Source organism: Amia ocellicauda, chromosome 10 (assembly GCF_036373705.1).
Source record: "Amia ocellicauda isolate fAmiCal2 chromosome 10, fAmiCal2.hap1, whole genome shotgun sequence".
Lineage (NCBI taxonomy): Eukaryota > Metazoa > Chordata > Actinopteri > Amiiformes > Amiidae > Amia > Amia ocellicauda.
Genome location: NC_089859.1, coordinates 30538387 through 30561310, shown reverse-complemented (window position 1 = coordinate 30561310; position 22924 = coordinate 30538387). Strand labels below are relative to the sequence as shown.

Below are 22924 nucleotides of genomic sequence, written 5' to 3'. Positions count from 1 at the left end.
AATGTCATGCCTCTGTTTATTGCAGAATATGTTCTCCAACTAACCATTTACGTGACAAGCAGGGAAGGCAATTTCTGACGCCGGCCTTTCAGAGCTCATGAGAACAGACAGATGTTGTAGACCAAAAGTGCTTCATATATTAACTCTCTGTAGCAATACCATGTCTGATATTTACAGAAAATGCTTTTATTTATTTTTTTCTCAGAGAATTATTATATTATGAAATATATAGAATTGAAATATTATGGCGATTCATATTTCAAATTGCAGCAACATACAATAATAGAATTAAAAGTATTTGTTGACTCCAAAGTCACATTATACACTTCTCAATAACAGAAACAGAAGTATTAAATAGTGCACATATATTTTCCATAAGGATGCATTCTTTTGTAAAGCAAAGAGGACTGATTTTGCAGTCGGCAAGTTGGCATGTTGTGTTTCCTCTGCAGATACCAAAAAAAAAAAAAGAAAAGAAAAAGATGGTGGGTTTGGTGGGTTTGCAAATTAGTTTGCCAGCTTTTTTAAATTGTCAGCTACAATGAAGGGAACAAACCCCTAATGTTATACATTGTAGCAAATGTAATGCTTGACTTCTGTTAATGACCTCTATAGGAATTTTTCCCCTTTACTCAAATCACAAAATTGAATTTAATTAGTTTTATATGAGATGCATGCTGCTTCTGGAGAATAGGAATGACTCATTGGCCTCTACATACACTTCTGTATTAGGTTTGCTTATGTTTTTTTCACATTTTCAAAAATACATTTTGGACACGTCCTGCTGTCACCAATAAATATGAATATATACTTATAGAGTTAAAAAAGCACACACACAAAGATGGATTCAAATCAAATAATAGGATTTTAACCAAAGGTATTTTGTAATCCAATAGCGTTTTCTGTGTGTGCTGTTCATTCCATTTAAAAGCTTTTCATTTCACTAACCGTTAACGTCTGACCACAGCTGAAGATTTGGGGGGAGTCGGAAATTTAACGGTACATTCCATCCGCTTCATGTTCCCAATAGTGTGCTGCTCCAAGCCTCGCAATGTGTGAGAGAGACGCCCCGTTACTTTAAAGCGCCTTCCATTGATTTGTTTTTTTCTTTTGATGTATTTTGCATGGAGACGAAGACAGGAAGGGGCCTGTAATGTGACTCATTCAAAGGCCCTGCACGCTTTTGATCGATTCCTGTCATTATTAAATAGTAATCTATGGCCTGCTGGTCTAATCTGAAATGAAACTCTGTGGTATAATGAAGATAGAAGCCTTCCTTGATATTTAATGTTGAGTGTCTTAATGTATAGCCTGAAGCTGCAGGGCTGTGGAGGTCAGATCCTCCTAGTATCTCATCTTTCAGTGCTTTACCAAACACAATAGACTTTTTTTCCAGCCAGGCACCATAGTCACTGGAATCTTTGGATCTGTTCAATTTGTAATTGTAATATCTGTGGTATTAAGGTCTTTGTTACAAAAACCATGTATTCATAATAGGCTATGCTAGTGTTTTCCACGTGCCAGTATCATTAAAATACAATTAGTGTTGCCAATTATGTTTTCTTCATCCACACTCAAACCTGCAAGTTAACTTCCCCCCTTTTTTTCACTGCGGATTTCTTGAGTTTTGTCAGATTTGGTAGTGTTCCATAACTTTTTCCCCAAAAAACTATTTGAGTATGATAAATCTATAGAAATATGTGGAAGTTTAAATCTGGGAACTACATGTTTTGCAATTTCGTGATTGCTAAATTGTAATTGCTTTTGGGGATAATACTATAAAAAAAAAATCCAGAATTCTCTTTTCACTCTGCCTTAGTTAACTAGTGAAAATAGGGTAGGGAATGGATAACATAGTTGTACAATATTGTAAGACAGCTGGTGAAAGACTTATTACTCATTTCTTAGTATTTCTCTGATGTAACAATTCACTGATGATATTAGACGATATATTTAAAATAAACATCTGCTGTAGGCCAAGTTGCAAGTTGCATATTTATCTAGAACAGATTACTCTGATCAGTCATAATAACTATGTACTTTTACTATGTGCTAACATTTTACTACCTGGAAGAACTTAAAGAATACTTTAAACAAAAATGTTTCTTTAACTGACTTTAGAAACTGAAGTGATTGTAACACTGGTTATAATGTGCCTGAGAATCATCAAGACAGGGCAAATGCTTGCAAATTAACCAAACTGCTTTTCAATGCCATTCACAAATATTGAAACACGAAGTGTCTGTGTCTTTCTCTGCCTGTCCTGGAATACAGAAAACTTCATATTTGGAAAGTACAGTTTGTTTGCATTTCTAAAGTAGAAATTGTAACATTTCATGAAAAGCTTCCAGGAAAATGTTTAGCAAGGTTGGCAAACATGTATCAGGCTTTTACAAAGAGACCCTGGAATAATATATTGTTTACTATCTGTGGTTATGAAATGCACACAGCAATGTCTGTTTTGTGTCTTTCTAAAAAACAAAAGAAAACAAAAAACAGAAGAGACATAAAGGGTTTGTGTATTCCTTAAAACTACTGTACCCACTCCTGAGCATTGCTACACTACTCCTAATGCATTCCATGGTTATTGCATTTTTTTAATCCCTTCTTGTTTGTGATGAACAGTTCCCATTAATTCAAGCTTGGTTGTGTTTCTTGGAGGTCTATTTTTAGGAATCTCAGTAATATAACTTAGAACTGAAAAGGATCATGAATAGTTTGTCATCACTGAAATCAATTTGTATGCCCCCCCAAAATCAAAACAAACTCTGAAGGATACATAAAAATACAGAAAGATACTTGAAATACTGGTTGTTATTTCATCCTAGCATCAATGGAGACCCAGCTCTGTCATGTGCACTGTAAAATCCTTGTCACATTCTTATGATTTTAAACCGGTAAAACAAAACAACGGCTTAGACAGAGTATTACTGGCTGTCAGTCGTTTGAAGGACCGGTACAAGCACTATGCCTTTCATACGGATGTGTGCAGAACAATATTCAAAGCAGCTTGCGAGAAACTTGGACTTGCAGTGGTGTGGAGAAGGATTGTGAGTGAGGGTCCCGGCGCTGCCTGTGCTATACCTGCCATGCACACATCAGGAATCTGACAAACCGGGTCATAGCTGAGTGGTGCTCCTCAGAAGTGAAATCTCTCTGGGTATGAAGGCTAAAATGTAAATCTAAGCCCTCACTTGGTTTCTCATGATTTCTACATTCAACTCAGCATTGCTCTACATGGGGGGTTACCTGCAGGTGTGAACCAGTGGGTGTCTTTGAGCTGCTGCATCGTGCCAAAGTTATAGTCTTCAAATTAAAACTTCTTAAATAAATAATAATACAAAAAAAACATTATATTGTGCCACTCTGTGGTGAAATAATGGTGCATCGCATGGTGCCATTCTTATAGAAAGTTTGTGTAACCTCTGCACTTCCATGAAAAGTCTAATACAGGGATGAGAATGGGAATATCCATGGAGAACATCATCCCAACTTCCACAATGATCCCACTGTGTGGTGCAGTTCATTAATATCAGACTCACACTACCCTAGACAGTGATGTATACTTTCAAGTCTAATAGAGGAGAGGGAATGGTAAGAGTGACCCCTGCAGGGCGACAGCAGGAATGCTTCCACAAAGCAATAGTCTAAAAGATGCGACAATTTGAATTGAGCTGCGGATTGTACATTAATTAAGTCACTTTCATGATTCATGGACATTTTTTTTGTGCATTTCATATTTGAGAAATCCTTACCTGAGTTTATTGAAGCATAACGAGTAGACAGCCCTCCTAATAACAGAAAATCCATGTTTTGGTTCACAGAACTAGAATGAAATAGTATGAAGAGGTCATGGCTTTCACAGACAGCTTCAGGTTTCTTGCACACTGCTCTTATTTGGAAGGGGACACGGATTTTCATCTTACAACAGGATTGCTTTGTTAAAGTCCCTCCCCTTTCTATTGACTGCCTGTTTGAAAATGGGACATGGTTAATGTTCTTTTTTCAAAACGTATCTGTCTGTCTATCTACCTGTTGTCTATCTATCTATCTATCTATCTATCTGTCTTAAAAAAACACTGTAGGAATGTTATTGTTTTTTGTGAATAAAGATATCAAATGTCTTTTCAAATGTGATTTTTGCTTTCCTTTCCCCACATCCTCCCCACATTACATAGTAATGATACTCTCTGGAAGATATTTTTCCAATGGTCAGAGCTTTATATGTATCTTTCCTACAAGCTGAAAGAAAATCATTACATGACCTTTACACATGAGAAAAAGTGCGACTTTGTTAATGTCAGAACGCTTCCATATGTCTAGTAGAACTTGAAAATGTCACTGCTGAGGCCCTCCTGTTTCTAATCAGGAAGCGTTACATCAAGTATACATTTGAATGTGGAGGAGATCGTTTTCCCAGCAGATGTAGACAGGTGGGAATGTAAACTGAATAGGTTGGGAGCAATGTGTGATGAGACAAAGGGTACAGAACAGTTCAGCCCTGACAAAATAAAAGACGGCTATCAACAGCTTAAAATCAAGTGAAAAATTGAGTGTGTTAATACCTTTAGAAAAACACAGTTAAGTCCATACATATTTGGATAGTGACACAATTGTCATCATTTTTGCTCTGTACGCCACCATGATGGATTTGAAAGGAATCAATGTGTGCTTTAAGTGTAGACTTTCATCTTTAAATTGAGGGTAGTTACATCCAAATTGGGTGAACAGTGTAGGAATTACACCAATTTTTATATGTGTTCCCCCCAATTGTAGGGTCTCAAAAGTAAAACACCCCAGGAACAAGCAGGAACTAAAGACAGCTGCAGTGCAGGCCTGGCAGAGCATCACCAGGGAAGAAACCCAGCATCTGGTGATGTCTATGGGTTCCAGACTTCAGGAAGTCGTTGACTGCAAAGGATTTGCAACCAAGTATTGAAACTCACAATTTAATTCATGATTATGTTAGTTTGTCCAAATACTTTTGAGCCCCTAAAATTGGGGGGACCACCTATAAAAATGGGTGTAATTCCTACACCGTTCACCCAATTTGGATGTAACTACCCTCAGATTAAAGATGAAAGTCTACACTTAAAGCACATCTTGATTGTTTCCTTTCCAATCCTAAATGATGACAATTGTATCACTGTCCAATTATTTATGGACCTAACTGTATGTCTGTAACTCGAGCACAGAAAAAACAAGAAAGCGATGTACAGATGTTGTGATGTAAAAGTCTACCATTAAGACTTTTCTTAAACAGTGAAGTGCTTACATAAAAAAACTTGGTTTAATTAACATCAAGCAGTGTTTTGGGTAACTGTAAAATCTCATAATTGGTAATTTGGCACTGGCATTTACCTCCTTGAGTGTTCTACATTATTCAACTGGAAAAATAATATATATTAAAGGTTGTTAATTCAGTAAATGCAAAACAATCTAATAATAATTGTAATTGGCACTCACGAAAAAAAATAACACATCTGTTTAAATACAATTTAAGGAAATTAGCATTTATTCACATGGGCCAAAGGGCAAATTAGCAAATTTCTGCACCTGAATTGAAACACTGGAATCATAAATAATCATAGCACAACTGAAGCAAAGTCAGCTTGTGGTATATGAGCAAAAACTCCTTTCTTTCCAAGGGCAAATGCATTTATTCATACTGGCACCATTACCACAATTGTATTGTATTGCATATAGATATTTTTTCTCAAAAATTAATTCTGTTTCTCTGAGAGTTGTTTCTGCATTTTAAATTAAGACAGTTTATTTTTTTAACAAGAAAAGCTTTTATTAAAAAAAAGTTTTAAACCTCAATATTTTCTGTTGTTTTTGACTCCTTTCTTTGTACTAAGTATTTTTTTGGTTTAAATAATCTTTTCCTATGATATATTTTTACTTTTCTGTGTTTTTTTTTTTTCTCATGATGGTGCGTTTTCTGAATCTGGAAAAGGCTAAAAGTATGTTTTTGAAAAATAATACCCCAGAAAAGACAAGCAATCATTAAAAGCAGCAGGAGGGGGCAATTGAAATAAGTGAATGGAATTTTTGGCAGTTAGTAGTTTTCGCTGTGTGGGATGGAGTTGGAAGCAAGAAAAAGTGGTGTTTTCATAAATTCAGCCTGACACTATTTCTCAGAACATGGATTTTTCCTTAAGCCTCCTTAAGCAATCCCACTACTTAATTCACACACTCACTGTATGGAATGAATTTGTTATGACAATAAGGATGAAATCAGATTCAGAACATATATATGTATAAGATATGTGTGGTTCTGGTGACAATCAAAACCAGTTTTATGAAATGAGAAGAGAAAACACTTAGTACTAATGTTGTTAAAATAATAGAATAAAGAAAGTTGTTGCCTGCTGAGTTTCTGTTTGCCTATATTTGTTCTTTAATGTAGGCCTGAGATTTGGTGTGCTGTGAGAGAGCATTTGGTTTTCAGCGCCCATGTTTATAAATAAGGCCGCTCCATGGGAGAAATAAGATGTGGCGTTGAGATCTATATTTATATTAGGGATGCTGGTTGCTAAGAAACCAGAGGTGCATGGGAAACTTCAGCTCAGATTTAGATAACTTGTTTTAGTTCAAAATATATGAAATAGCTTTTAACCCTGTGCAAAGCTCCACTACTCTATAAGGACTGTTTGGCGCATTCCCCAAAATTGTACAAATAGTTAACAAGTTAATGGGCTGTTTAACATGAGGTAATTATAGGTGATTATAGTGCATTACTTGTTCCTGACATTACTGAATTAAATAAACCATACATCTAAGTGGACATGGGGGGGCAATTTCACATTAAGCTGATAAAGTCCTTTAAACGACCTTTGATGAATAGATTTGAATTCTGTATGGCGCTTTAATAAAGTGTCCAGTGCTGCAGAACCTCTGCTTTACATCTTTTTTAGTTATTTTGTGAGCACAGCTTGTTCCCAGTTTCATTACTTTCAATTTACTTAAATGTTTTGTCAGTTGAATTGGCAGTAAATATTTATTCTTCCTCTTGTACATGGAATCACTTATTTGACACAAGTTAGGTCAACAGAGGTAAAGCGTTTGAGTTGATTCAAAGATGGTTGTTTTGGGCTTTACTCTCACCAAAGAAACACACTCCAGTAAATTCTACCTCGAACCCTCTGAAGAATGCTGTTGTCTTATATAATATCAGTGAAGTGGACATTAAAACCATTTTAATTTGCTTTTGTTCTCACCTAGTGCAGATTGTTAACTGATGTGCCTATTAGTGTTGTAAACAAGCATTCCTGCTCCATTTTTAGCAAAACATGTCATGTCAGTACATTAAAGGCACTTAAGCAAATGACTCTAGCAATTACATCTGTGCACTTCATTCACACATTGGTTTGATTTCCAGGTTACATAATTAAATTGATTACACGTGGCCCCCAATCAGCTGTGTCACCATTTTCTGCTTCATATCTGCAGATTTCTTCCCAGCACATTCACAAGCTGTCTTTCTTGGGGGGAAAGAAATAAAATAGAGGCCTGCAGTATTCATTTTCCAAACACAATAGTGGCTTATTGATCACTCTCTGACAGCTAATTGCTATAACAGATCCAGCATGTATTCACCAGGGTTCCCACTGTCAGTGAATGGAGCAAGCAAATACTGGCAACCTCCCAATCCTTCATCGCTACAGATTTCTGCAGAATATAGACGTGTTATTTTCTTTAAAAAAAATAAAAAGCCAGCCTGTTTTCATGTCCTTTTATGAGGCTACCTCTTTAGTATTCAAAGAATTGTATGAATCTCCCATTGAAAGACCAACCTTCTGCCAGTAAGTCCAGAAGTGTTTACATGCCAGTTTAACACTCCCAATTACCACACTTTTATTGACTATCCATTTGACTAACATAATAACGAAACCAATTGTGTGCATTATGTGAATGCATGTTGGTATGGTTAAAAAAGATATATATTACAGCAGGAATATTATCTCGTCTCTATATCAATAGTCCTAGTAGTTATGTAGCCTCCACATTTTGTATTTATTTGGTACAAGAATCTGGTTCTGCAGGCTAGTGTACTGTGTATGATTGATTTGCTAAATTTGTAAAGACTCATGTTCTCCTGTACAAGAAGAAAGGATACAGGAATATAATTTTAGCACAAGCGCCTTGAGGAAAACCTGTTGAGTCGTGTTGTTCTCGTGTTTGTGAGCTACCTTCGAGAGTGTTGACGTGAGGAGAGTATAAACAATCGGCTGATGTTATTCCTGGTCCTGAGAAATGGCCATGTGTTCTTGCACAAAACCCTGGCGAGGAGGCTTTTACAAGGGATGCGTTATTTCCCAGGCTGTACCAAAAGTAATAATGTTTATTATGAATCGCTGTTATGTTTTCTCAAAAGCTTGGACACAATATAGGCAGTTTCTGTCTTTTCTTCACCATTCAAATAGTCTAAGTCATGACACCATAATAACATCAGAAAGTTTAGAAATTAGAGGATACAATTAGACCCATCGTGCTCGTTTGGTGTCCATTAATAACGAAGTGATCCAAGGATCCTATCCAGTGTATTTTTAAATGTTCCCAAATTTTCAGCTTCAGCCACATCGCTGGGGAGTTTGTTCCAGATTGTGACGACTCTCTGTGTGAAGAAGTGTCTCCCGTTTTCTGTCTTGAATGCCTTGAAGCCCAATTTCCATTTGTGTCCCCGGGTGCATGTGTCCCTGCTGATCTGGAAAAGCTCCTCTGGTTTGATGTGGTCGCTGCCTTCATGATTTTGAAGACTTGAATCAAGTCCCCATGTAGTCTCCTCTGTTCCAGGGTGAAAAGGTTCAGTTCCTCAGTCTCTCAGTAGGACTTTCCCTTCAGGCCTGGAATAAGTCTGGTTGCTCTCCTCTGAACTGCCTCTAGAGCAGCGATATCTTTCTTGAAGTGTAGAGCCCAGAACTGTACACAGTATCCAGATGAGCTCTAACTAGTGCATTGTACAGTCTGAACATTACTGCCCTTGTTCTCAATTCTACACTTCTGACAATATACCCTAACATTGTGTTTGCATTTTGTATTTGCTTCCCCAAGTTGTTTTGATGGGGAAAGTGAGGAGTCCATGTAGAAGACCATCAACCTGAAAACGTGAATCAATCTCAAATTGAAACAAGCACCAAAAATCACAATGTGCATATTGTTTAACTGGAGTGTTCTGGGTGTTTCCTGGGCTCCTTCAAAAACTGTTTGATGATATTCTTGTGTTAAATACCTGCTACCAGTGAAACAAAACAGGTGAAATGTCCTTCTATCTCTCTAGCATTTTATATATTAATGTGTTCTTAAATTATTTTGTCTGTTTGAAATACTGTTGTGAGTTTGTCTCGTCTTTCTCCTTAAGTCAAAATCCTGATAATTTGCCAGTTTTACTTTTCCCTCAGTTTTTCTGACTTTTGAAGGGAATACCAAGTTTTGTTGCTCAGGAAACCTGTAAAAACCTTAAGCATTTAACTAAAGCCAGTGTTGTGGTTTTGTTGCTTTCAAATCTGACATTGATAGGAGCTGTGGGTTTTCAATGTCTTTGAGTGATGGGGCATATAACTGTTTATAACTTGCCCTCCGGTGCAGTGCTTTGATATATTGCTCCTCTGTGAATAATGGCCTCCACTCTTTGACTTTGAAAGCTGTTGCCCCACAAATTGCGTTTCAGACAGTGGACAAGTCCTGACTGAAAATCTAAACACATATCAACTTTATGCTCCAAGTTGCTAAGAAACAGCAGCGTCTGGTTTATAAGTGAATCTGTGATAGTTTTCTTTTAAAGGATGAAACCCCTTCTCTGCTCTACACTATAGTCAGCTGCACTCTATTTATGTTTTTTTTTCTTTCTTTTTCCTGGCTGCAGTTTAATATCTAATGATTGATGCATTGCCACTGGGTGCCCAGTAGCCTAATCCCAGGACTGAGTTGGAATTTTTATCTTGTATCTCTTAAATCCCTTCTGCACACCTAATAAATCTGCTGCTGTTTCTTTTACAAGTAACAGTCTTTTATGAAGTAGTATTCGTTATAGGATACAATGATCATTTGCATTTTCACCTTTGGATCGATTTTTAAACCCTGTGTCTTCCTGGCGTAGAATTCAGTGATAGTAATTTCTCCTTCGTGTTTTTTTTCTCACTTGTCTGCGTTCCCTTCTTACGGCTGTTCTATGTTGTATCTGCTCACATCCTTATTTGCTCTGCTTACTAAATGTTCTTGGATACAAATAGCTTCTCAAATGCTGCCTGTGAGGAAATGCGGTGGGGAAACCTGTTCACATTGCTTGCAGAATCAATCTCTGGTATATATACTGAACTCCTGTCCTCATATGCAAGTTGTGCATCATCTTTTCAGCAGGTGTTTGGTGTTGGAAGACCTAGTTAGAATAGCAAATATCCACCTCTAAAGAAGCAACGACAGAGAATCCCTAAGTTAGGTGCGGTAAGAGATGATGAGTTGTTATGAGGTGCTTATTTTAAATAGTGTGTGATGGCTTTACTTTTATTATAGGGTCTCCAGTCCTCAGTCATGGAGTGGCCATGCCCAGATTTGCACAAGCTACATCTTGGCTTGTAAGACTCTTCCTGAAGGCCAAACAAAATATTTTACAGCATGCTCTGACTTGGACAATATTGGGCTTGTAGACTCCTAAATTAGTATCAGTCTGTTCAAATTTTCTGACGCTCGGGGAACTGAAACCATTAAACTCACCCCAACTGCTCCATTCTGGCCCCCTCTGAAAAAAGACCCTCTTTGCTTATAAATACAGCAGCACACCAGGCTTGTGAAAAGCTGTGGCCATTCAGCCCACCGAGAAGTGAGAGCGGCAATTTTGAGTCAAGGCAGTTTGGTCAGGGGAACTTGGCGTGGAAAACTGAAGGCTGTATTCATACACTCTGGCACAGCTATCGGCACTGTGGTAGATCTTTTTTTCCCCCTTTTCCTGAAAAACTGAGTTTTCATGAACAAGATGCAAAAGAGTCCTACACATAATTTAAATGGGAGACACATTGAGTTCTAATTTTATCTTTCTGGTCGTTAAAATTCACTCTCTGCAACTGCTACTTGTGATGATCATGATAATGTCATGAATGACTGCAGAGGTTCCAGGACTGATTTTCTAAAATTGCTGTATTGCTGGCCAGAGAAAATTACCGTTTGTTTATGTAAGGAACTGAACATAAACCTTGCATTAGAGATCTTCACTGTAGAAATCTTGGTTAGTGGTCAAACCAGGATCTCTCACCCACGTAAACCCACAATTAAACTGTAATCCATTCCTCAATTAAGAGGCATTGCACATTAATTTAGACACTACGATTCACTACAGGCGTATTTTAGTTTAGCCCTCACTTTCTCTCAATACCTGTTTTTTAATTTGTCGATGGTGTTGAAAAATGTAGAATCTTGAGTTGTATTGTTAAAAAGAAAACTATATATAGAGAGAGAGAGCGAGAGCTTTGCTTCAGTCATACATATCAAAGCAAAAAAACATTTTCCCTTGCAGCCCACCTTCTGACTTAAATCCTTTGAACAGTCACGGTACATTTCACATAACATACAGATCCTCATCAAATTGTGTGTCTTCCTTTATTGTGCCTTTTATGTGTCTGTCTTAGTAGTTTCTTGGTATCAGAGCAGCGAGAGAGTGCTTGTGACATTTCTCAGCTTGTGAGGTGTTATGATAGGAATATTGATTGTACTGTACCAATCAAATAAGGAAGCACAGCAGGATCAGAGCCATGTGACAGAATACTTCTCAAAGGGCGCAGGGAGGTGACAAACACAGAGAGGGAAAAATAACAAAAAACTTTAACTCAAATGACCTCTCAGTTTTCCTTGCTTGTTGAAATCACTGCTTCTCTTCCTCGCAAAGGGTATTGTACTGAGCATTTGATCTCTTCTTAAATGGATTGTGGTGATGGGTGAACAAAACACCAATACCACAGTCAGGGTATCATGTTTGAGATGTTATAAACCCGACTCCCATTTCCCCAATAATGAATCAAGAGAGAGTTCCCAGTAGGCATTGCTCCAGGTGCCCAGGTGTTTACCTCTTCCATTCTCAAACTACACTATCTACAGCCGAGTGTGTGTGTTTGTTTGTTTGAGTTTTCAAGAGGTTAATTACTGCCTTTTCTTTCGATTTTTGTTTGAAATTGTTTTCCTGCCCCAAGTAGTGAGGTTGAAATCATGGCTTGTTTTTCTTGGCCTTGTTTTTGTTGTTTTCTTCCCTCCAAACAGACCCGAACGTACCAAAGGCATAAAACAATCCCATTATCTTTTTATTAAGATTAGCATGAAAGAAACTGTTAGGCTAATTGTGCTACATACAGTGAGATAGGAAGCTTTCAAATACTATACGTATATATAATTCAAATAACTGCTCTGCACATTAGCGTAGATGTTCAGTAGCTCTCACTCTGGTCTTGAAATGGAGCATTCCCCTAATTTGTATATGGCCTTCAACCACTTCTACAAAATGGTGGAACCCTACTTTCTCCTGATTATTAGACTACTGTTACACCAAGGAGGAAGTACATTGTATAGGTGACATAAGAGATGAACTCAATGTATTTTCCTTCAAATATGACCATGAAGCAGTTATAAGATGACTTGGATGGTGTTGCACAACAAATGTGAGCCAAAGGACCTGACACTGGGTACAGTGTCTTTTTCCACTTGGGGACTAGTATTTTGGTTTGGTTTCAATAGTTTGCTGTTGTTCCTATAGATGTAGTACTAATAAATAAGCTTCAGTCTGGTGGTTGAAGCTTATTCCCCCTGTTTCTAACTAGCAGTGAGTGGAAAAGTAGGCCGTGCAAAGGAGGTGTTGCTCATGTGAGGTGGATGTGCAGATGTTGGTATGCACGGCTAGAGGGGAACTGTGTGTGATTATCTTCAGTTCGAGGTTAAATTCCCTATTTCTCTTCCTCCTGTCTCAGGTTTCACTCCTGCTCTGTAACTAAGAGACGCGATCACCAGTGTGGAATCTGATGGGCCCATTCCACCAGCCCTGCCCTGCCAGTCGAAATTGAGGGAGGCCACCAGAGCAACAAGAGTGAATGTGGTAGGCTTTTTTTCCTCTGTGTGAGATGTGACGCTCAGTTGAAATACACATACAGTGGCCACACAGCCGAATACACAGGAAACACTAGACACTTTGGTGACTTACCTACTTGTGGGTATTCTGGTATTTCGATTACCCACAAAATATCTTTCTTTCTTTTTAATTCTCATTTTACACACAGCTTTGGGAATTTGTACAGATTTCATTTGAAGTTGCATTCGGAAACTGGAGGGAAAAGCTTTGATCTTTGTTGTAAGAGAGTTTTGGGGGATTGTGTGGGCTTCGTGTTTTAAAGGTATGCAGCACTGTCATAATGGTGAAGGCACGAAGATAGACCGCAAGGGTAGATAAGAAATTCTGAAGACAAAAGTGCATGAAAAATGTTTGCTTATGGTTGGCGTGCATGCGGTTTAATCTTAAGTATCCGTAGCAATGCTGAAAAACGTATAAAAATACTTGGGATGCCTATCAATGCAATCCATCCTGGACCATTCAAGTAACACAAAAGTATATTAATTAAGTAATTTTGTTCTATTTTGTAAGGCTGAAAGTGCTTTTAAGAGCACAATGTTTCAAGAATGCAATGTGGTAAATCTCTTAAAAGGAAAAGGTCAACATTTGAATAATTGTGGCCTTATCGGAGCAGGATAGTTTCACACTCATATTACCACTAATCTGGTACCCCCCAATGTTATTTCAGTACAGGTAGTCCAGGTGTCGTGCTAATCAGGGCCTGTGAATAAGTGGGATGATACTCCAGGTCTATTGTTTTGTGATTCTGTTGTTTTCTGTGGTCTATTCCTTTTGAAAATGTAATCCAGTGATGCATCTTATTTGATGATTGTGCATGAATATTTGTGATTCTTTGCATTTACCTTAAGTTACATTTGCTCTAGTTTATTATACATCAGTTTTTGTTTGTCTTTTAGGCTTTGTGTGTTCCTGGTAAATTTAATCTCAGCTAGAAATATTAAGTATTTGACCATTGTTTCAGCTCCAAAGCTAGCTCAGGCCTTCTGGAAAGTCTTTCTGTGCTCATGTTGCTTCAACCCTAATTGGCAGAAAGAGAGAAAAGAAGTGAAGGAAAGACTGCCTGGAAACAGCTTCTTTGTTTACCGAACACCATAACACTTGCTTTCTGCATTTCAATACAAGTTTTCTTTTTTTTGGAAAATACAGTAACGATTTTCCCACACTGTGTTAGAATGAAGGACATGTATATTTAGTTTTTTTTTTCCTCTCTTGTTTTTAAGGATTTCAGCTTTAATGAGTCAAGTATGTGAGGGGGAAAATGCATTCTGCCAATAATTAGTGCAGTACTTCTCAAGGCTTTTCTTCAGCCGGTACGGAAAGTGTGGGTTGTTTTGTTGTGTTATTGCATTTTATAGTGCTGGTTTTGAAAGTGAGGTGGGGTTTGTTAACAGACCTTGTTTTACTAACGAGTTTGTTCCAAATACACTATCAGAGTATTTCAAGTAATGGATGAGCTAAAGTCAATTAATCATATTAATTATTCAAAAACAAGCTCCCCTGAAGATGTAAAACGTTTTTTTTTTTACTTAATTACATCTTGAAAGAGAATGCTGTCTGTAGTTTATTCATTTATTTTGTTTCTGCTTCTTCATAGCACACATTTTTCCCCCGGTGTAAATCTCCTAGAAAACCCATGACCTAGTCTCAATACAAAGGGGTTTCCTATTATGTCTTCACAACAATCTGTATAAAACTATAACAATTCAAATATTTTATACTTTAAAGCTTCTACCACGTAATTGGTTCTGTTGGACCGCTGCTTATACCCATCTTATTAAAAGCCAGCCTTTTCTTTTTCCTTTTGCATTTTCACTTCCCTGCTTTAAAACTGCTTAACGTAGCATCAGCACTAAACTTCACTACTCAATGGTGAAACTTCCCCGGATCCCTTTCATTCCACTTTTAACTCGATGGAAGAAGACGCAGCAGGTCTCCTACTACCTTGGGTTTATGGATAACATTCTCCAAGGTGTATAAGTGGTGTAGACCGTCCATGGCATTTTCCCCTGCCTTCTGAGAGAGTACGTGCCAGTTTTCACCAGCTAAGGAATGTTTCACTGAAGAGGTGTCATCTGGGTATGGCAAACATTTAAGAGCATTAATAAACCATCAAGGGCTGTTGATGTACACATCACTTCTGTCCTTCTTTTACAGTAGTGTGCTTGAACTAGTCCTGTCCTGTTACACGGAGCACAGTCGGGATGTACGTTCTGCATTGGGCTGCCCGTATGATTTGCAGTTTGACGATGTAACTCTGACACCGTAACGCAATACCAGACTGATTACATCCACTACTTTTCCCTCACGTGTGCATTTGGGTCTCTGTGAACTAGACTTGTAAACACTTAAAGTAACAAAGTTTTTTTTTTTCCACTTGGGGATTTTTGTAGGTCTGATGTTTTTTTTCAGTAGTAGGACCACTGTGTATGCAGTGACCATAGAATAATGTTACTGTTACTAATTTATTAAATCGTAACAGGGTTTTTTGTTCTGTGGAAACAACAAATTTGATGTAAATATTTGTACTCGAGAGAAATACACATTTTGCTGGTAGATTTAATAGTTTAACATGTATAATAATATCCATTATTATTACTATATCTGAAGGCATCAAGTGTCCTGTTTTTTTTTATTATTCTACTTTGATCACTTAGTTTATGCCATTGCCAGTACAGCTTTTTCTTTGTTCATGTTCAACACACTTCATGGGATGTCAGAAGCTTTGAAGATTAAACTCTCAGAATCAGCACTGCAGTCTGATCATAATCAGTATTGGGGCTTTGACTGGTTGTGAATTAGATGAGGACAAATTAATGCAAATAAATGAGCATACTTTCAGATGTTTTACAGAAATATGTTCTCTGAATGCCAATTTTTTCTAAATCATAGCATAACTAAACAGCCATGAGGTTAGTTTACTTCCCAAAGTAAACTTATGTAGAGAAATAACTAATCTCATAGTTTAAGTTAAACATTTCTGAATGTTAAAGTTTTATGTATTTATTTTTTATTAATTCATTTATTCACAGAATGATTTCCACAGAAGTGTCTTTTATTTGTCAAACATGGCCTTCTTTGAGAGTTACGGTGCTTCTTCTTCCAAAAGACCTCTGTGGGAACATATCTCCAAAAAAAAAAAAAACGTTTTGTTTTCTCTCCGATGGGCTCTGAGCTTTAGTAGTAGTGGTTTATATTAGGCCGGGGAAACCTGCAGCTCTGGTGCCCCCTTCTGGCACCGTACAGTAGATAAAGAGGTACTGGGAGACCCACAGAAACCCAGCGTTTCAGCTTGTCTCCTCAAGAGCCTCTCTCCAGCAGATGTCATCAGTCTTACAGTACAGTGCATTCTCAATTGGTGATTGCTGGGATCTAGTAGTGCCACAGTCAGACAGGCATTAAACCATCTGCTTCGAAGCACATTGTACTAACATGCGGAAAGCAGCAAAAGGAACAGAACAAAAAAGCTTAATGTAGAATAATTACAGAAGCCTTCATCTAAAACCATAGTGAACTACATATATATAGTCTTCTATTCTGCATCCTACACTTGTGCACTAAAGGCACATTCAGATTTACTATGCTTCTATTTTTGCTCACAACTTTGACGTTAATGCCGTTCAAAAGCAGTCATTTAGTGTGAAAAACCCTTGACTGGGTGGTTATTTAAAAAAATGGTACCTGCTGACGTGTCATGCAGAAGGCCTGTGTTAAAAGGGCATTGTGGGAGGATTTATTTTTGGCTCGTTTTACGTAAATAACAAATCTGTAGCAAATAAGGCTTCCAGGAATGCTCGTGCATTGGAGTTCAGCAGACTTGTGGTTCAGAGGGCGTTTGGTATACACAAAAGTTTGGGGTCACTTAGAAATGTCCTTGTTTTCCATGAAAACATACATGAAATGAGTTTGAATAGGAAATATAGCAAAAAAAATAGGAAATATAGTCACTGACAAGGTTAGAAATAATGATTTTCAATTGAAATAATAATTGTGTCCTTCAAACTTTGCTTTCGTTAAAGAATCCTCCATTTGCAGGAATTACAGCCTTGCAGACCTTGGCATTCTAGTTGTCAATTTGTTGAGGTAATCTGAAGAGATTTCACCCCATGCTTCCTGAAGCACCTCTCACAAATTGGATTGGCTTGATGGACACTTCTTACGTACCATACGGTCAAGCTGCTCCCACAACAGCTCAATAGGGTTGAGATCCGGTGACTGTGCTGGCCACTCCATTATAGACAGAATACCAGCCGACTGCTTCTTCCCTAAATAGTTCTTGCAGTTTGGAGCTGTGCTTTGGGTCATTGTCATGTTGTAGGAGGAAATTGGCTCCAATCAAGCGCCATCCACAGGGTATGGCATGGCGTCAGTTTCTTGGCAATCTCTCGCATGGAATAGCCTTAATTTCTCACAACAAGAATAGACTGATGAGTTTCAGAAGAAAATTCTTTGTTTCTGGCCATTTTGAGCCTGTAATCGAACCCACAATTGCTGATGCTCCAGATACTCAACTAGTCTAAAGAAGGCCAGTTTTATTGCTTCTTTAATCAGCTGGAAAATGGTTTTCTAATGATCAATTAGCCTTTTAAAATGATAAACTTGGATTAGCAAACACAACGTGCCATTGGAACACAGGACTGATGGTTGCTGATAATGGGCCTCTGTACGCATTGTAGATATTCCATTACAAATCAGCTGTTTCCAGCTTTGCTGCATACCTCGGTTGTAACGAGTGGTTATTTCAGTCAAAGTTGCTCTTCTATCAGCTTGAATCAGTCGGCCCATTCTCCTCTGAGCTCTAGCATCAACAAGGCATTTTCGCCCACAGGACTGCCGCATACTGGATGTTTTTCCCTTTTCACACCATTCTTTGTAAACCCTAGAAATGGTTGTGCGTGAAAATCCCAGTAACTGAGCAGATTGTGAAATACTCAGACCGGCCCGTCTGGCACCAACAACCATGCCACGGTCAAAATTGCTTAAATCACCTTTCTTTCCCATTCAGACATTCAGTTTGGAGTTCAGGAGATTGTCTTGACCAGGACCACACCCCTAAATGCATTGAAGCAACTGCCATGTGATTGGTTGGTTAGATAATTGCATTAATGAGAAATTGAACAGGTGTTCCTAATAATCCTTTAGGTGAGTGTATATCTGAGCATGATTGTGTGAATGACATGAATCATGAAGCAACACAAATCTACGGCAAACTATGGAATTGTGCAAGGGTTGTGCAGAGATTTGTAAACCTGTGACACTGTGAAAAAATATTTTTCTATCAAAGGAGCATAAAAAACAACTATATAAACTATTACAGAAAGTAGAACAGATTTATGTGATGCCTTTTTTCCTTGGGCTTTAAGATATAACAGAGTTTGGAATGCCTATGACACAAATTAACACACAATTTATCACAATTCAAGAGTCCTGTTTGGCATAGGCCTGGGTGGCAGGGGCGCTGGGGTCAGGACTGAGGAATGCTCATTAGAGGAGCTCAGACCTAATTTTGTCAGTGCTTCTACCAGCCTCTGCCCCCTGTAGATTGGATGCACTGCATTTGCAAAGGTCAAAGTTATCCAAATTTAATGGACACAACACTGAGAAAGTTCTAGTCTTGCCTTTCAGACAAATATATAATGCAAGACTTCAAAAGTTCCCAAGCTTTTGTTGTAAGCGGTAACGTTTTTGGGTCATGTCGAAGAGTTTGTTAGGGAGGAACAGTTCCCTGGTTTGTCTTCTCAGGCCTGTATTTTCTGTCTAGGCCATCATCGGACATTCTTTTCTTGCAAGCTTTGTTTTTGCCCTGGTGTTTGTTACTGAGCAGAACCTGTTGTCTTAAAGAGCTGATGAAAAAGGTCCAGCTTGCCATTTGCATAGATTTTTCGTGCCAAACTCCCAAACAAGCAGTCTGGAATCTGAACCCAGTAAACCGCAGCTTTCAGAATTCCTGCAGCTCGGCCAGAATGGAACCAAATATTGGAAAAAAGGCATCTGGTCTCTCTGCCCTTTTTTGATTATGATGTCACCCAACCCCCCTCTCCATCTCCCCTACCTTAGTGCCTGCATCTGAAACTATTCATGGCTGAATTGAGCCAGCTTTGGCCCCTCAGCACATGGGAAAAACTGGTTTGGCTTGGGCAGACCCAGTGCCCCATTGTGCCTCATCTCTACTGTTAAGGCCAATTAAAGCAGAGAAAGGTTTCGGCCGCAGTATCTTGGCTTAAGCAGGCTTCCCTTGTAGAAGAGAGAGGGATTTGTACACACAAACACACACACTCACACACACACGCACACACACACACACACAAACACACACACTCACACGTTTTTACAGCGTCTGACTGCAGCAGGCAAAATTCAGCCTCGGCACAAATTAGCTCTGTAGCCTTTCTCACTGGCGGCTGGGTGGCTTTGTTTGACAGTCTAGAATCCAAAGAACCTCAGCATGTCTGAACACCAGCCAAGAGGCTCAACTGGCAGGCTTCCATTCAGATATTGATGTGAGTAAGAAAAATTTGAACTCAATGACTTGCTTCATGGGTTGGGTGTGTATTGTGGAGCCGGGGGGGGAGGGGGCTGGCAGTCATTGAACTTCATCTGCCATGTGATTGTGATGCAAGTTCAGTAAATTGTGCGAATCTTTCCATTTGTCTTTAAGTGAGCAGGTCAAATCTAAGAGATAGCAGGCTGTTTAAAGTGACATGGAGGAAGGGAGCAGGGTTGGGAGACACACCGAGCCCTGCCCAGTATATCAGATAATACTTGTGTACTAAACACATATTTGAAAAGCAGGTAAATGTCTGGAAATGGACCAAGGAGGCTGTACATTTTTCACTGTCTAATTCACCTTTTCACCTAAGATAAAGTCAGTATGTAACATGCTTTGTATTTTATTTTGATCTCCACTTTTTACATTTTGAGGAAAGCTGTGGTATAAGAGGACCTACTTGAAGTTAAGAAAAGTACAGTGTTATTAATCTTTTAAGGTTTATCTTGATTATGCAGCCCGCCCAACACTAAAAATAAATATCCCTGCCTTTGTTATCAAACTTCAGTCTACAAAACTGTTAAAAGTCAATAGTTTAACAGTCTTGTCCCAGATGTTAGATCAATGCCAGTCCTTGTCCATAGTAACATTTTTTCACTCAAAATTAAAGTCCCAGTTTAAATTAAAGGCCCAGCTAATATAGTGTTAATGCTAAAGAATCCTAAATAGGGGATTTTGAAATGTAAATCTAAATAATGACTCCATGTCATAGTATGCAATGATGTATTGTGTCCTTTGTAGATGCGAAATCAAATAAAAAGTCGATATGGCTCTTCATTATCCGACTATGTCTGGAATTAAATACCATGAGCAATATTTCTATTCATGTCACATTACCAAAATGAATCCTTTATAAGTCCAAAAGAGCAGTGTTTGCAGCAAAGCTGAAAGTGGTTGAGGAAACTCATTTTCAGATAAAACCGCATTATGTTGGTTACAGTAAAAATGAAACATGCATTGACAGCTGGTTACGTTCAAGTTTTTAAAAGCTGACGTTCGTTCCTTGAATTTTAAAGCTGAAACCGCTGAATTATTATAAACAGAAGTTTAACTAGGATGAGGAAATAAGGAATATTACTGGTAGTTCTATATGCATACCTTAAAATATTTAAAAAATGTGCAGTTAGAATTTAAGCTTTGTTATTTTCGTCAGTAGCCTAGTCAAGTCTTTTAAAGGTCCCCTAAGGGTTTCTTGTTTCCTCACAAATGTACTTCACTAAACCTGGATGTCAGTCAACAGACTCCTATATTTATTTCTCTTACACAGTCCTCCTTAAGATTTCAAGGAGAAAACAAAAAATGTGTGTGAGAGGGAGAGAGAGTGCATTATCTTGTTAGCGCCATGCCACTGAGCACTTGAGTTTTTGCTGAGTCACGTGTATTTGAGTGGTGAATCTATTAACAGATTCAATTGAACTGAATTCAGAAAGCACACTTTTACTGTAATGTGTCTGCCCCGTCTGTCTGTCTGTCTCTCTCTATCTATTTCTCTGTGTGGGGATAAGCTAGGACATTGAAACGCGTAGTTTTTCATTATAGTGTCGGGGTATCCTCAAAGTACTTTGCATGATTTTTCCTCATCTTTCCTTGAGTCTAGCTCTGAGACTCTTGTCTGGTTCACTACTGCTGTATGCTGAGAACGGCTGCAATAGCAGGACAATGAACAGGTGACGCATGAAATTACAGAAAACCCTGAAAGTCTAGACCCAATAGCAGCTTTATGTACGCATCAAGTTTAATGGTAGAGGTGGTGAAAACTATTATTAAATCCATTCAGAAAGATACCAATTTGTCTCACGGTAAACCAGCTTTCACATTGACTTAACCTGAGATCTCTCTTCACTAAGAAGGTCCTTTTGATCTATTCATTTGCCATGATCTTTTTTCCTTCTTAAATCTTGCATCCAATTTTAAACTTAGGACAGCCCGAAGTGCATAAAACCGAAGTTTGCTTCAAGGCTGAAGATGTACATCCTTAGATGTATTTGTTCAGCTCTGTTTTTCTTGCCTGCAAGCTTCTCAGAAACGGAGTTAGTATTAGAACAGGCAAAATGTTCAAAGACATGTATGTTCTGTTCAAAGATGTGAAACTTGTTCTTCTTTGGCATTCAAGTTGGAAGTTTTTTTTCCTTAGCCATCTGGAAAATGTTTTTTTAATCTCAGCAAGGCTGGAACTGAATCTTTTTGTTCTTAATTTTAATGGCACATGAAGTAGCATTCTTTATTACCAAAAAACATGTTCCATTTTATTCTGTTGTATGGTTAACTTTACAGTTGTTGTTTTTTTCTTTTTTAATTTTAGGCATTTGAGCATTGGCAAACACCAGATTTACAAAACAAATAAATAAATACATTTATATTTTTGAGGGCTCTGCAGTTAATATGCAAATAAGGATATTTAATACCAAGAGCCATTAGGTATTTTTCATAAGGCACATTCTCATAATCCATGAATGAAGTATTTATTTATGTCAAACAAATTGTAGTGTCTTGTCATGTTTTCTGGATTTCTGGAAGGTTCCATAGAAAAAAAAAGATAACTTATTATGTTATTTTTCTTAATTAAAGATTAAGACAAAAATGTCTCATAAAAAACATTTGTGACAAGACCATGTCACTGCAGTAAGAATAGAGCAAATCAAGCTATAGCCCCATTTGAAGCAATAGAACGAATTCACCATATAATCTGTGAAAAACTTTTGGTGCAATGGTTGAATGTAAGTTTTTAACTTTTCTGTTTCTGTTTCCCAGTCTAGGATTAGCTATAAAATAAAGGAAAAGTAACATAAAATAAAGATGTTAAAAGATGATAAAATGTCTGCAAAAATATTGTAAGTAGTGAAAAAACAAACAATGCAAATTATTACAATGCAAATATAAAAATGAAATGAATAGATACATATGTATATCAAAGCAAGTGGAAACATCGTGGGGGGGGGGGTGGTCTTCATCCACCAGTGGATTTATATGTACTGTTGGTGATGATACATATAATTCCATTATTTTATTTTTTTCTAATTAGGACAAGTGTATGAGCACCCTTTGCTTTCCTACTGTTGAATAAGATTCCAGTATAAAACATAAAATAGTGAACCTGAAATGAAAATCCACAGCATTAATTATTAAAGATTAATACACACACACACCGAAACCCACACAATCTCCAAATTCACCACTGTGGGGTCAGGATGAAGGAATAAGAGGACTTAAGTTTTCAATTTAATATAATTTAAGACATACAAAACATTCCAGCCACTTAAAGTAAACCATGA

At 37.8% G+C, this 22924-nt stretch overlaps 1 protein-coding gene across 4 annotated transcripts in view; it reads left to right on the top strand.

Annotated features, from left to right (window-relative positions):
• The window catches only part of atxn1a (ataxin 1a), a 114063-nt gene that overhangs the window by 55396 nt on the left and 35743 nt on the right, over positions 1–22924 (top strand). Inside the window, exon 4 of one of the 4 annotated variants that reach the window (XR_010820206.1) lies at positions 4777–5804. The gene's annotated coding sequence lies outside the window, so the exon portion shown is untranslated. Of the gene's footprint in view, positions 1–25; positions 4125–4776; positions 5805–12950; positions 13076–22924 lie in introns of those variants that run through there. The other 3 variants (XR_010820207.1, XR_010820205.1, XM_066715879.1) reach the window with 3 other exon arrangements.